This window comes from Macrotis lagotis, chromosome 8 (genome assembly GCF_037893015.1).
Source record: "Macrotis lagotis isolate mMagLag1 chromosome 8, bilby.v1.9.chrom.fasta, whole genome shotgun sequence".
In the NCBI taxonomy this organism is placed as follows: Eukaryota; Metazoa; Chordata; class Mammalia; order Peramelemorphia; family Peramelidae; genus Macrotis; species Macrotis lagotis.
Genome location: NC_133665.1, coordinates 98,723,378 through 98,737,604, shown reverse-complemented (window position 1 = coordinate 98,737,604; position 14,227 = coordinate 98,723,378). Strand labels below are relative to the sequence as shown.

At 37.4% G+C, this 14,227-nt stretch overlaps 1 protein-coding gene across 1 annotated transcript in view; it reads right to left on the bottom strand.

Moving 5' to 3' along the window:
* The window catches only part of LOC141495880 (uncharacterized), a 120,649-nt gene that overhangs the window by 92,678 nt on the left and 13,744 nt on the right, over window positions 1–14,227 (bottom strand). The gene's annotated exons all lie outside the window — the stretch shown is intronic.

Below are 14,227 nucleotides of genomic sequence, written 5' to 3'. Positions count from 1 at the left end.
AAGCACATTAATATTCTAATGATTAATATACTATAATATCCATTTCCTAACTGATGACCACTTACTTAGTTTCTAGTTCTTTATTTCAAGAAAAAATTCTCTTGTAATTGATTGATGTAGATAGTTTTTTGTTGTCACCAATTTGCTTGGGGTATAATACCTAACAGTGCAATCTCTGGGTTAATTCCAAACTGCTTTCCAGTACAGTTGGACCAATTCACAACCCTTTCTACAACCACTCTTATAATATGATTTATAATTTTTGTATTTGGTCTCATTTATATTTCTTTTTATTAGTGATTTCGAATCTTCTTTGTTGATAGTTTGCAATTCTTTTAAGAACTGTTTATAACGGGGGCAGCTAGGTGGCGTAGTGATAAAGCACCGGCCTTGGAGTCAGGAGTACCTGGGTTCAAATCCAGTCTCAGACACTTAATCATTACCTAGCTGTGTGGCCTTGGGCAAGCCACTTAACCCCATTTGCCTTGCAAAAACCTAAAAAAAAAAATACAGTGATCCAAAATAGCTCTTAAGGACTTATGCTGAAGAATGCTATCAGCACAGAAAGAGCTAATGGTGTCACAATACAGATTGAGCATCCTTTTTTTTCTTGAGATTTCTTTTTTTTTGGGGGGGGAGGGAATCATGTTTTCTTTCACAACATGACAATTCTGGCAGTGTTTTGTATGACTATACATATATAATGTATATAAAATTGCTTTGCTTTCTCATTGGGGGAAGGTGCTAGAGGAAGGGAGAGAATTTGAAACCAAGTTTTAAAAACAAATGTTGGGGGGGGGTAGAGCATAGCCTCTCTTAGGTGCTCTCTCCAAAATATTTCAAAAACCTTAAAATTATGACTATAACTAAATTATCAAGTGACAAAACCCACAGAAAGATCCAGTGAGACAATTGGCCAAACCAGGGTGACTTGGTAAATAGTGGGAAGACTGTGTTCCACGGGGTTGGCACCAGCTGGAGGAAAGGAGTGTCTGTCTCCTGGGAACAGCCCCAGGGTACCTGGGAGCTCCAGTGCCCAGCAGCAGAAGCAGTTTCCTGACCTGCAACCCAGGGAATACCAAGCACAACCTGGAAGATCAGCAGGGAGACCTCTGCCAGAGTGAGCGTGAAGCCCAGGCCTCAGTATGGCCATGGCACTCAGCAAAGCCCAGATCCCAAGAAAGGGAAGCAGGCCCATGGAGCCACACAGCAGGAGCCTCCAGGCAGTCACTCCTTGAGCTCTCAGCCCACAGAAGGTAAGGGAGTAGAGGGAGACTGCCAAGATCTATCCTCAGTCCCTGGAACAGGACTTGGGGTTTTGACCACATTCAGACCCTGGACAGAGTCTGGGCCCCCATAGATCAGAGACACCCTCATAGCCCTGGGGCAGAGGGGAGAGATTATGGTCATTCACAGACCAGGAGAGTAGTCAGAGCCTCACACAATGAGGTGTCCCAGTAATACTCAAAAGGTCAGGAAGCACCCCAAAACCAGGCACAGGCAGGGGAAATGAGAAAACAGGAAAAAAAAGGAACTTGACCAGACAATTACTTTGATCCCATGGAGGACCAAACCACACAATCAGAAGATGACAAAGTCCAAGATTCTGCATGTAAAGACTCTAAGGAAAATGGAAGTTGGGCTCAGGCTATGACAGAGCTCAAAAAAGAGTTTGAAAATCAAGTAAAGGAGGTAGAAGAAAAATTGGGAAAAGAAATGAGAAAGATGTAGGAAAAACATAAAAATGAAGTCAACAGCTTAGTTAAGGAGATCCAAAAAGATGCTGAAGAAAATAACAAGTTAAAAACCAGCTTAGGTCAAATGAATAAAACAGTTCAAAAAGTTATTGAGAAAAATGCTTTGAAAAGTAGAATTGGCCAGATGGAAAAGGAGATAAGAAAGCTCTCTGAGGAAAACAAATCCTTCAGATGTAGACTGGAGCTAAAGGAAGCTGATGACTTTGCAAGAACGTTCCCAAGACACAATAATTCAACAACAAAAGAATGAAAAATTAGAAAAAATGTGAAATATCTCATTGAAAAAACAATTGATCTGGAAAGCAGATCTAGGAAAGATAATTTAAAAATTATTGGGCTACCTCAAAGTCATAATCAGGAAAAGAGCCTTGACCTCATTTTTAAAGAATTTCTACAGGAAAATTGCCCGGATATCCTAGAAGCAGAGGGCCAAATAAAAATTGAGAGAATCTACCAATCTCCCCCAGAAAGAGATTAAAAAAAATTCCCAGGAATATTATAGCCAAGTTCCAGAACGCCCAAGTCAAAGAGAAAATATTACAAGCAGCGAGAAGGATACAACTCAAATACTGTGGTGCTGTGGTCAGGATCACACAGGACTTAGCAGCAACCACATTAAGGCTCGTAGGGCTTGGAATATAATATTCTGGAAAGCAACCGAGAATCAATTACCCAGCAAAACTGAACATCCTCTTCCAGGGGTAAAGATGAACTTTCAATGAAACAGGGGAATTTCAAATGTTCCTGTTGAAATGACCAGAGCTGAACAGAAAGTCTGATCTTCAAGTGCAGGACTCAGATGAAGCATAGAGAATGGATGAGAAGGGTCAAATTATGAGGGACTTAATGATGATGAACTGCATGTATTCCTGCATGGAAACACGATACTGATAATACTCATACGAACCTTCTCATTTAATAAAGCAGGTAGAAGGAGCTTTTATAGATGAAGCACAGGATAGAGTTGAATTTGAAGATATAATATACTGCAAAAATGGAGTCACGGATGAAAGGGAAATGTACTGGGAGTAAGAGAAAGAAGAGATAGAATAGGCTAAGATATTTCATATAAAAGGTATTTCATGTAGCTTTTGCAATGGTGTGGAAGGTGGGAAGGCAAGGGGGAATGAGGGAGCCTTCAATCTCATTGGAAATGTCTCAAGAGTACAGAATAATAGAGTACAGAAATCTAGAAGAAAAGGGAGAAAAGGGGGGATGTGGGTGATAGAGGAGAGGTAGATCATAAGAGGATAGTAAGCTATAACACATTTTCTCTTTTTACTTTTTGCAAGGTATTGGGATTGGGTGGTCTGTCTGGGACCATGGGGCCAGGTGGGTCTCTGGGGTGTGATGTGGGCTTAGGGCCTCTTGTCCCCAGGGTCGGTGCTCTGTCCACCACACCACTTGGCTGCCCCACAGCACATTTTGGAAGAGGGACAGAGTGAAAGGAGAGAGAAAAATATAATAGATGGTAATGGGGAGGAATGGATGGAGGGAATTACAGTCAGCAACAGCAACTATGGAAAAATATGGACGTAACTTTTACGATGGACTTATGATAAAGGGACCCACCTGAGACAGAGCTGATGGTATCAGAACAAAGACTGAAACATTTTCTCTTTCACATTATTTTTCATGATGATTTATATTTTTGTGGGGGAGGGGGTATTATGTTTACTCTTAAACAAGAATATTTTAGTAATGTGTAAATAAATTAAAGGAAAAAAATTAAAAATTGTAGATCAAAAGGAAATTTTTTTTTAAAAAAACAAATGTTAGGGGCGGCTAGGTGGCACAGTGGATAAAGCATTGGCTCTGGGTTCAAATCTGTCCTCAGATACTTGATAATTACCTAGCTGTGTGGCCTTGGGCAAGCCACTTAACCCCATTGCCTTGCAAAACCAAAACAAAACAAAACAAAACAAAAAAAACAAAACAAAACAAAACAAAAACCAAATGTTAAAAACTGCTTTTACATATAGCTGGAGAAAAATAAAATACTAAATAAATAAAACCAAATACTAGAGTAAGTAAGATTTAACTCATACCTAGGCTTCACCAATAGAATAAGGATTCCATCAAATACCAGCAAAGTAAATACTATCTATTACTATAAAAGTTAATACTATAAATATATCAAAATCAGTTTACTCATTTAATGCTTTACCAAAGGAAAAAAGAACAAAACTCTTAGAAAAACAAAAGATCTAAGAATATCAAGGAAATGAACTGGAAAGCACTTCTAGATCTCAAATTACATTATAAAGTGGCAGTTAACAAAAGCTTCTGGTTTGGGTTTAAAAACAGATCAATGGAACAGATCAGACAAAGGAAAAATCAGAAACAAAGGAACTCAATAGACTACTGTTTGACACAGTGAAAACGTAAACTCCTGATTTTATATAAACAGTTGAGAAAACCTGAAATCAATATGAGAAAAATTAGGTTTAGACCAACACCGTATACCATTTCCCATAAAGCATTAAAAATGAATATAGTCTTAATGAACTATTAAAAGAAAATTAGGGGACGGCTAGGTGGCGCAGTGGATAAAGAACTGGCCTTGGAGTCAGGAATACCTGGGTTCAAATCCGGTCTCAGACACTTAATAATTACCTAGCTGTGTGGCCTTGGGCAAGCCACTTAACCCCATTTGCCTTGCAAAAACCTAAAAAAAAAAAAAAAAAAAAACCAGAAAAGAAAATTAGAAGATCAGATCGTATAATTCTCCTACTAGTGGGTAGAAATTGTATTCTTAGTCAAATGAAAGAAAAGCAATTAAAAAGATAATTTTAATTACATGAAACTGAAAATCTTCTGAACAGAAAAAAATTAATGAAACGCAGGATAAGAAAGGAAGTTGGTTGGGAAACAGGACTTCACATTTTCTTGGAACATATCTAACTTCCATCTCCCACTGGCTCATGTCCTCCTGCCAGAGGGAATAGGAGTAGGAAAACAGGCCTTTCTATCTGACAATTTGCCCATATACCCTTCTTCTCATATTGTACCAGCCTCCAGCCCAATCTCCAACTTCCTTTGGGTAGAAGAATAACAAATTCCATTCAATGAACATTCTAATACATGGTCATATCCTTCATATCCCATTGATTCTGAACTCCTATAAAACATCATCCAAATACCATTTCTTATCCCTAAACATCCAATTCATTTTTCCTTTTCACCTCTACTCTTCTAACCCCAAAGTTCTTAGACTGACCTTTGTAATGCTTCCTTCCTTGATCCTAAATCCCTCTCCCACTCCTTCCCCCTACTGGCTATTACTGGAAACTGACTTCCCCCAGATGACATAGAATCCCTGGTCACTCTTTTCATTACTGGTTTGTCCTTTACTCATTCTCCCTGGCTTCCTGGTTGAGGTGGGGGAAATTAAGAATATTCCTTCCTCCCCAATGCCACTTGAAGGTTTTCTCTTTACCTCTTATCACTCAGCAACTTTACCTACTTTGAGGGTCATGCTATTCATATCTACCACAAAATTGAAATCCTGCTAGTTGTTGTCTATAGATTTTCAATTTATTCCCTTTCCTTCCTATTATAAATTTTTTCTTTAGGTTTTTTGCAAGGCAAGTGTGGTTAAGTGGCTTGCCCAAGACCACACAGGTAGATAATTATTAAGTGTCTGAGGCTGGATTTGAACTCAGGTACTCCTGACTCCAGGGCTGGTGCTCTCTCTACTGTGACACCTAGCTGCCCTCCTTCCTTTAATTTTTTTTTTATTTTTTAAGGATCTAGATTTATTTTATATTATTAAAATAATTTTGTTATAAGAGTAAACATAAACCCCCCTCCCCCCCAAGAAGATGAGAAGCAGAGAGAGAGAGAGAGAGAGAGAGAGAGAGAGAGAGAGAGAAATGTACTTCAGTCTATGTTCAGATTCCAATGGCTCTGTCTCTGGGGTGAGTTGCTTTCTTTATCATAAGTCCACCAGAGAAGTTGCTTCAATATTTTTCCCACAGTTGCTATTACTAGTTGTATTTCCCTACACTCTATTCCTCCCCACTCTCATTTATTTTATTCTATTCATCCTGGCCCTGTCCAAAAGTATGTTGTATCTGAGAACCTTCTCCTTCAATCTCCCTTCTCTTCTATTACCTATTCCCCCCTTCCCTCCCCCCATTTCCCCTTATTCCATCCCTTTCTTCTCATTTTTTTCTCTAGGGTAAGACAGAATTCTGTAACCTATTAAGTGTGCATGTTATTTCCTCTCTGAGCCATTTCTGATGAGAGTGAAGCCTTCCCCCTTTCCACTACATTGAAAAAGCTTTTTCTTGACTCTAATGTGAAATTACTTAGCTTCTTCTTTATCTCCTTTTGCTTCCTCCCCATACTTTCATTATCACCTATTGACGCCATCTTTTTACTGTATTATACCATTATATTCTGCTCCTTCTTGTGCCTTGCCTATATATATACTCCCTTAGGAGCTGTTAGGCAGCTCTTTGAGAAAGTTCTTATGAGTTATCAATATCTTCTTCCCATGCAGGAATACAAACAATTCAAAATCATTAAGTTCCTCATAGTCAGTCCTTCTCTTCCACCCCCTTTGTGGTTCACCAGAGTCCTGTACATGAAGATCAAACTTTCTGTTCAGCTCTGGTTGTTTCAATAGGTAAGTGTGAAATTCCTCTGTTTCATTGAAAGTCCATCTTTTCCCCTGAAAGAGGATGTTCAGTTTTGCTGGGCAGTTTATTCTCAGTTGTAAACCAAGATCTTTTGCCTTCCGGAATATCATATTCCAATCCCTATGAGCCCTTAATGTAGATGCTGCCAGATCCTGTGTAATCCTGACTATGGAGCCTCTGTAGTTGAATTGTTTGTTTCTGACAGCTTTTAGAATTTTCTCTTTGATTTGAGAGTTTTGGAATTTGGCTATAATATTCCTGGAAGTTTTTCTTTTGGGATCTCTTTCAGGGGGTGACTGGTGAATTCTCTCAATTTCTATTTTTGCCCTCCGCTTCTAGGCTATCTCAGGGCAATTTTTCTGTATTATTTCTTTTTTTTATGTTGGTTTTTTTTTGCAAGGCAAATGGGGTTAAGTGGCTTGCTCAAGGCCACACAGCTAGGTAATTATTAAGTGTCTGAGACCAGATTTGAACCCAGGTACTCCTGACTCCAGGGCCGATGCTTTATCCACTTGCGCCACCTGTCCCAAACCTTTAACCAACATATCACTAGCTTCATGATCAGAGCAACTCATTTTCCTTTGAGTCTTACCATATTTTCCCCAAAAAGAAGACTAGGTCTTATATAAATTTTTGCTCCAAAAGACACACACTAGAGTTTGTTTTCAGGGGATGTCTAGAGATAGGCAGTCATTCCTGGGAACCATTTTTTGATCTATCCTCCTCTCTGCAAGCGAAGTCTTCATGTCTTTAGCACTGCCAATGGAGACTGAATCCCAGACTAGCAGATCTCTTTGGCCATTTCACAAGACAAGTGGCAGCATTAAATGGATCCACTTCCTTATAACTGCTTGTGTGCAATCTTATCTTTCTAGCCCTCAATGATAATTAGAGGTGGGGCTTTGTTTCTATTCAGATGTTTTCTAGTGCCATGTTATTTGTGCATTGTATCTGTACTTAGATTGGTTATTTGGCAATAAATTTCAATAAAGGTGCCTGCTTGGATATTTTCAAATACTTAATTTTAATTTATATGATCATTTATTTTAATTATTGTCAATAATATTGTTTATTCATATTTAATTATATATTAAAATTATTATTATTTTAAAATTAAAATTCAATAAATCTGCCATGAGTTTCAATGAATATATTCAATGAGTGTCTGGCTGATAATCGTAACTGGGGCTTATTTTGGGGGTAGAGTTTATTTTTGGTAAAACACGATAATTTTCTACATCTGTAAAATAAGAATAGTATCTAATCTACAGTGCTGTTGTAAAGATCAAATAAGTGTCTATGCAGCAAGCCCTAAAGAACTATACAAATGTTAGTTATAATCAAAGAAATAAAAAAATGCTAAAAGGCAACTTAGGGATTTTCCTGTCCAACTTTGTCTTTTTACTGGTGAGGAAGCTAAAGTTCAGAGTTTAGTGACTTGCCCTCTATGAGAGAGAACAAATAGCAGGCCTAAAATTCAAAACCAGTCCCCTCAGTCTCCTATTTTGATGGTCTTTTAATTATCCCAATCTGCCTTATTATTAATAATGTAGATTGTAAAGAGTGGAAAGGAAGGTGGGGGTTTTAAGCTATGATGGGCATTGAATACAAACAGATCATTTTATACTTGCTTCTGGAGACAAAAAGAAGACACTTAAGTTTATTGATTGTATGTGTGTCTGTGAAGGAGTGACACTGCAACAGTTCTAAAATAATTGCCTATTATTTTAATTTTAATATTTTCCCCAACTACACATAGAGACAATTTTAAACATTCATTTTTGAAAATTTTCTCATTCTCTACCTTCCCTTTCCCCTCCCCAAAATATCAATCTGATATAGGTTATATATGCACAATCATATTAAACATTTTCCATATAAACTATGTTTTGAATGAAGAATCACAACAAAAAGGAAAAGCAACAAATTTTTTAAAAAAGTGAAACAGTATGCTTTGAACTGAATTCAAACCCCATAGTATTTTTCACTGCATATGGATGGCATTTTCCATGTAAAATCTTAGAAGTGTCTTTGATCACTGTAATGCTGAGAAGAGTCAAGACTATTATAGTTGATCTTCCAACAATGTTGCTTTTACTGTGTACAATGTTTTCCTGATTCTGTTTACTTAACTCAGTAACAGTTCATGAAGTCTTTCCAGGTTTTTCTGAAATGTTCCTGCTCATTATTTCTTATATTGATCAACAGAATTTCATAACTATCTAATTGTAATTATTTTATTTTTACCATCAATTCAAGTCTTCAGTTCAATGAATTTTATTTTATGAAAAATATAAATTTTACCATTTGATCAAAGTCTCAAAACCATTTGAAAATTAGAACTAAAAAATAAGCAAATTTCTCTTTATTATAGCAAATACTTATATTTTTCTTTTAAATTAGATAGTGTTTAAATTAAAATTTAATTTGCCCTACTTGAGCAAACACAAAATTCAGCAGCATTTTCAGGGTAATCAGTATTCTTTACAAATAAACCCAATTTCAATTAATTATATTCTTTTTTCACTAAAAAAACTATTACATATATAGAGTCTAAAGATGGTTCTTCAAAGAAAAGGACTTGTTAACAACTGATACTGATAATCAATGTAACTCAATGAACAGATATCTACCCACAAAAAGCTTATCAACTAATAGGAAAAATGAGTAAATTGGAAGATGGCATAAGGGAAGTAGAAAGAGCACCAAAGGTTAAATCAAAAGACTTAAGAAGTGCAAGAAAAAAATGCTACTTTTCCTAAATTAGTTAAACTGAGTTTCAGTTTATTCATCTGAAATAACAGGGCTAGTGGGGGCAGGAAGGGGACAGGGAGAACCACTCTAAAGGAGTTAATAAGAAGCACAAAATAATTACAGGAGCTAATTGAAAGGGCAAGGAATAGTGATTGGCACAGCAGTTTTTACATTAAATAATTCATGAGGATATAATGAGTAGTTCTCAAACTTTCTAACTTCATTACTCCCCAACATCCCATATGATCCCTCCTCAATAAAAAATTAAAAGTTCTGTGTTTTAATCTACAAGGGAGAGAGATCAGAGAAATGTCAAAGTAAATCAGAGAAAAGATGAAATTAACCCATATTTTTCTTTTACTTATTTGTATTCCTAAAAGCACATAGCTGTTGGGATTTTTTTTTTACTTAGTATAAAATTGTGAATGATCTAATAGATTCTATGAAAGAGATGAATCAAATTAAAGAACTTCAAAAACCATACGTGTGTGTGTGTGTGTGTGTGTGTGTGTGTGTGTGTGTGTTTTGGAGAGACAGAATAAACAAGTACATTGTGTCCACCATGTTTCCAGGCACTGTGGTGAGCACTTGATAAGGCAGGAAAGGTAGGGAAGAGAGGCAGGAGGATGCTTATCACAGACTGACTCAACTATTATAATAGCCTTCTAATTTTATTGATTTCCTGACCTCCAGACTCTTCCCCTCTCCATCCTATTCTACATAATCTGAGGACACAAAGAGTTCATTTGTTCAAAAGAATCACCAGCTCTTGGCAGAGACAGAACAAGCCATCTAGTTGGACTAATATTTAAACAGGAATCTGGGTTATAATAAATACTGACAAAAAAGGTCATATTGCCTCTGAATGAAAACTTACTACACATCTCTTTAAGAGAACTTGTTGTTCTACTTCTACCTGGCACCAACTGAAGAAATAATATCCATTTGAAATCTGACATTATGCAACTTCTACCCACTGATTCTTATTCTGCTTCTGGGCTAAAAGGAACAAATTCAATCCCTTCCAAAAGACAGCCTTCAAAATCCTATCCCTATCCCTCCTTCTCCCCTCTTAAAAATATACTTTAATTAGAACACACTGTAAAATAAGGTTCTTTGCTAGGCACTGGGGATAAAAAGATTAAAAAAAAAACAGTTCTTGTCCTCAAGGGTTTATATTCTAATAGGGGATACAAAATGTAGAAAGTTAAATACATGGAAGATAATTTTAAGGAGGAATTCTTCACCTGGGTTCTAATTTTTTAAATGTTGGTAACTATAATAGAAATGTCTTTATTGGTAAATTTGTGTATTTTATGCTTTTAAAAATATCCTCAGGAATCCAGGCTTCCCTAGACTTCAGAGTTTATGACACATAAAAAGATTAAAAGCCCCTACACTAGGGCAATCACAAAAGGCTTCTTATATGAATCGATGGAAATAAGGTTTTTTAAAAAAAGAAAAGGAAAGGGACGGCTAGGTGGCATAGTGGATAAAGCACCAGCTTTGGAGTCAGGAGTGCCTGGGTTCAAATCCGGTCTCAGACACTTAATAATTACCTAGCTGTGTGGCCTTGGGCAAGCCACTTAACCCCATTTGCCTTGCAAAAACCTTAAAAAAAAAAGGAAAGGAAAGGAAATAAGATTTTAAAAAGTAGAGTAAGTATTCCAGGCTTGCTGAAAAGCAAAAATAGAAGTAGAATAACAGAGAGAGAGAGAGAGAGAGAGAGAGAGAGAGAGAGAGAGAGAGAGAGAGAGTTGATTTAAAGACAACAGATATACAGATATTCAGGAAACTTTAACTAGGAAATACTAGCATTGGAGAGGGAAGAATTTGGAGTCAGAGAGGCCAAGGAAGTAGTTATTGTAATAGTCCAGGCAAAAAGTGAAAAGAATGTGAATTCTGTAATATATTAGCACAGTAACTCTTCTTTCTCTACAACAAGGTGTGAAAATGTTTTAAGCAAGACTTAGTAACTAACTGGAAACTGGTAGAGTGATGAAGGTTGGTTCCTGAGTAACAGGAAAGATGATGGTATCCTCAAAAGAAATACGGGCTTTGGAGGATGGGTGGGTTGATAAAGAAATGATGAGTAGTTATATTTTAGATGTATTGAGTCTGTTTTAGATGTATTGAGTCTGAGATGCTACTTAGAATATCCATAGGGTGATGGTCAACAGGCAACTTTTAATTCTCAAAGTAATTCAGGTCTAAAGAGAAGAATTAAAACTGGATATATGGATTTGGGAATTATTTACTTTTGAGATGATATCTGAACCCAAGGAAGCTGGTGAATTCACAAGGAGAATATAGAAAGAGAAGAGGAGCTTGGAAAGACTCCCAAGAAATATCCATGAAAAGGGGGCAGGTACTGGAGAAGAATAGCAAAGCAAACTGTCCTGAGTATATTAGTATCCTTTTTGTATGTGTTTCATGGTTTGCATATTACCAAACACTGTATTTAGATTTAAGGAATGTGAGCCTGTGTTTCTATTCCTTGACATCTAGAAGCAGGCCAAGGCAGATTCCTTTAATTTACACAAGCTGTTCTCATACTTAAATGCATCCCTTTGCCTTTCAGAATCCTTCTCTTCCTTTCAAGTCTCTGCTGGATTATTACTTCACTAAACCCTCCCCTGATTCAATACTGGTCTTCTCTTTCCTCTTTAATTTTCCTGGAGCACAATGTCCAAGTCTCTCTCCTTTGTCCCATCAACTCCAGTCTATTTATTAAGCACCTACTGTGTGTCAAAACTGGTGATACAAAAAAAAGGTAAAAGACAATCCCTGCCCTTAAGGAATTTAGAATCTAAGAAACAACATGCAAATACATACATTATAGCAAGCTGATGATGATAATGATGATGCTGACCCTTCTCTCTCAAAGAAGACCATGACATCAAGGTGGTGATGTCACAACAAGCATATGAATTGAATATTCGGGGGGAGGGGGGGCTGTGCTAAGTCCCCAGTCTTGCTTTGTTCTTCAGAGCCATCTGAGTCTAGTGGCCAGATAGGAATCAGGAGGACTAGAGATGACCCTGGAGTCAAGGCAATCAGGGTTAAGTGACTTGTCCAGATCACACAACTAGTAAGTATCGGGGGTCCCACGGTTCTTGCTTCCAACTCCAGGGACAGTGCTCTATCCATTATGCCACCAAGCTGCCATATACAAGATATATGGGGATTAGTTATCCAAAGGAAAGCACTAGAATTAAGAAGAGCCGGGGAAGGCTTCCTTACAGAAAAGTAGAATTTAATTGGGACTTGAAGGAAGCCAAAGAGGTCAGAATTTGAAGTGAAGGAGAGAGAGCTTTCCAAACCTGGAATGCTCAGGAGCTAAGAGATGGATTGCCTACTCCAAGGCACAATCACTGGATGGAGGAGTTCTACAGGTCATAAAGAGCTTAGAATGACAAATGGTATTCTGGTATATGTTCCTGGAGGCAAAAGGAAGTCAGTGGAATTTATTGAGTAAGAGGGGTGAGGGTGGTCAATTTAATTACTGGATAACCATGCATTTATGTGTACATTTCTGTAGTTGTCTGTCAATCAATTTCAATCTCTCTCTGTCTCTCTCTGTATCTCTGTCTCTTTCTCTCTGACACACAATTTAAACTCTTAGAAGTGTTAAACCCAAAGGAGTCCGGCCACTGGGATAAAAACTCCCTCTCTGATAAAAATTGCTGGGATAATTGGAAGTTAGTATGGAAGAAACTTAGATTAGACCAACACCTCACACCCTTTACCAAGATAAGATCCAAATGGTTACAGGACATAGACATACAAAACAATACTATAAGCAAATTAGAAGATCAAGGACTAGTCTACCTGTCAGATCTATGGAAAGGGGAGCAGTTTATGACTAAGGAAGAGTTGGAGAACATCACCAAAAACCAATTAGATGATTTCGATTACATTAAATTAAAAAGCTTTTGCACAGATAAAAACACTGCAACCAAGATCAAAAGAAATGTAGTAAACTGGGAAACAATCTTTACAACTAATGATTCTGACAAAGGACTCATTTCTATAATATACAGAGAACTTAGTCATATTTTTAAAACAAAAAGCCATTCCCCAATTGACAAATGGTCAAAGGGTATGCAAAGGCAATTTACAGATGAGATCAAAGCAATCCATAGCCATATGAAAAAAATGCTCTAAATCATTAATTATTAGAGAAATGCAAATTAAAGCTTCTCTGAGGTACCACCTCACACCTCTCAGATTGGCCAATATGACCAGAAAGAATAATGATCATTGTTGGAAGGGATGTGGGAAATCTGGTACACTATTACACTGTTGGAGCTGTGAACTCATCCAACCCTTCTGGAGAGCTATTTGGAACTATGTACAAAGGGCAACAAAAATGTGCAGACCCTTTGACCCAGCAATACCACTACTGGGTATATACCTGGAAGAGATGAGGAAAAAGGGTAAAAACATCACTTGTACAAAAATGTTTATAGCAGCCCTGTTTGTGGGGGCAAAGCATTGGAAATCAAGTAAAAGTCCTTCAATTGGGGAATGGCTCAGCAAACTGTGGTATATGTGTATCATGGAACACTGTTGTTCTATTAGAAACCAGGAGGGACGGGATTTCAGGGAAGCCTGGAGGGATTTGCATGAACTGATGCTGAGTGAGATGAGCAGAACCAGAAAAACACTGTACACCCTAACAGCAACATGGGAGTGATGTTCAACCTTGAAGGACTTCCTCATTCCATCAGTGCAACAATCGGGAACAATTTTGGGCTGTCTGCAAAGGAGAGTGCCATCTGTATCCAGATAAGGAGCTGTGGAGTTTGAACAAAGTGCCAAGGACTATTCCCTTTAATTTAGAAAAAAACATTTTATTGTCTGATCTTGTTACCTCTTAGAATCTTGTCTCTTCCTTAAGGATATGATTTCTCTCTCATCACACCCAATTTGGATCAAGGTACAACATGGAAACAAAGTAAAGACTGACAGAGTGCTTTCCGTGGGGGGGGGGGGGGGGGGGGAGAAGCAAGATTGGGGGGAAAATTGTAAAACTCAAATAATATCTTTAATAAAAATAAATTAAAA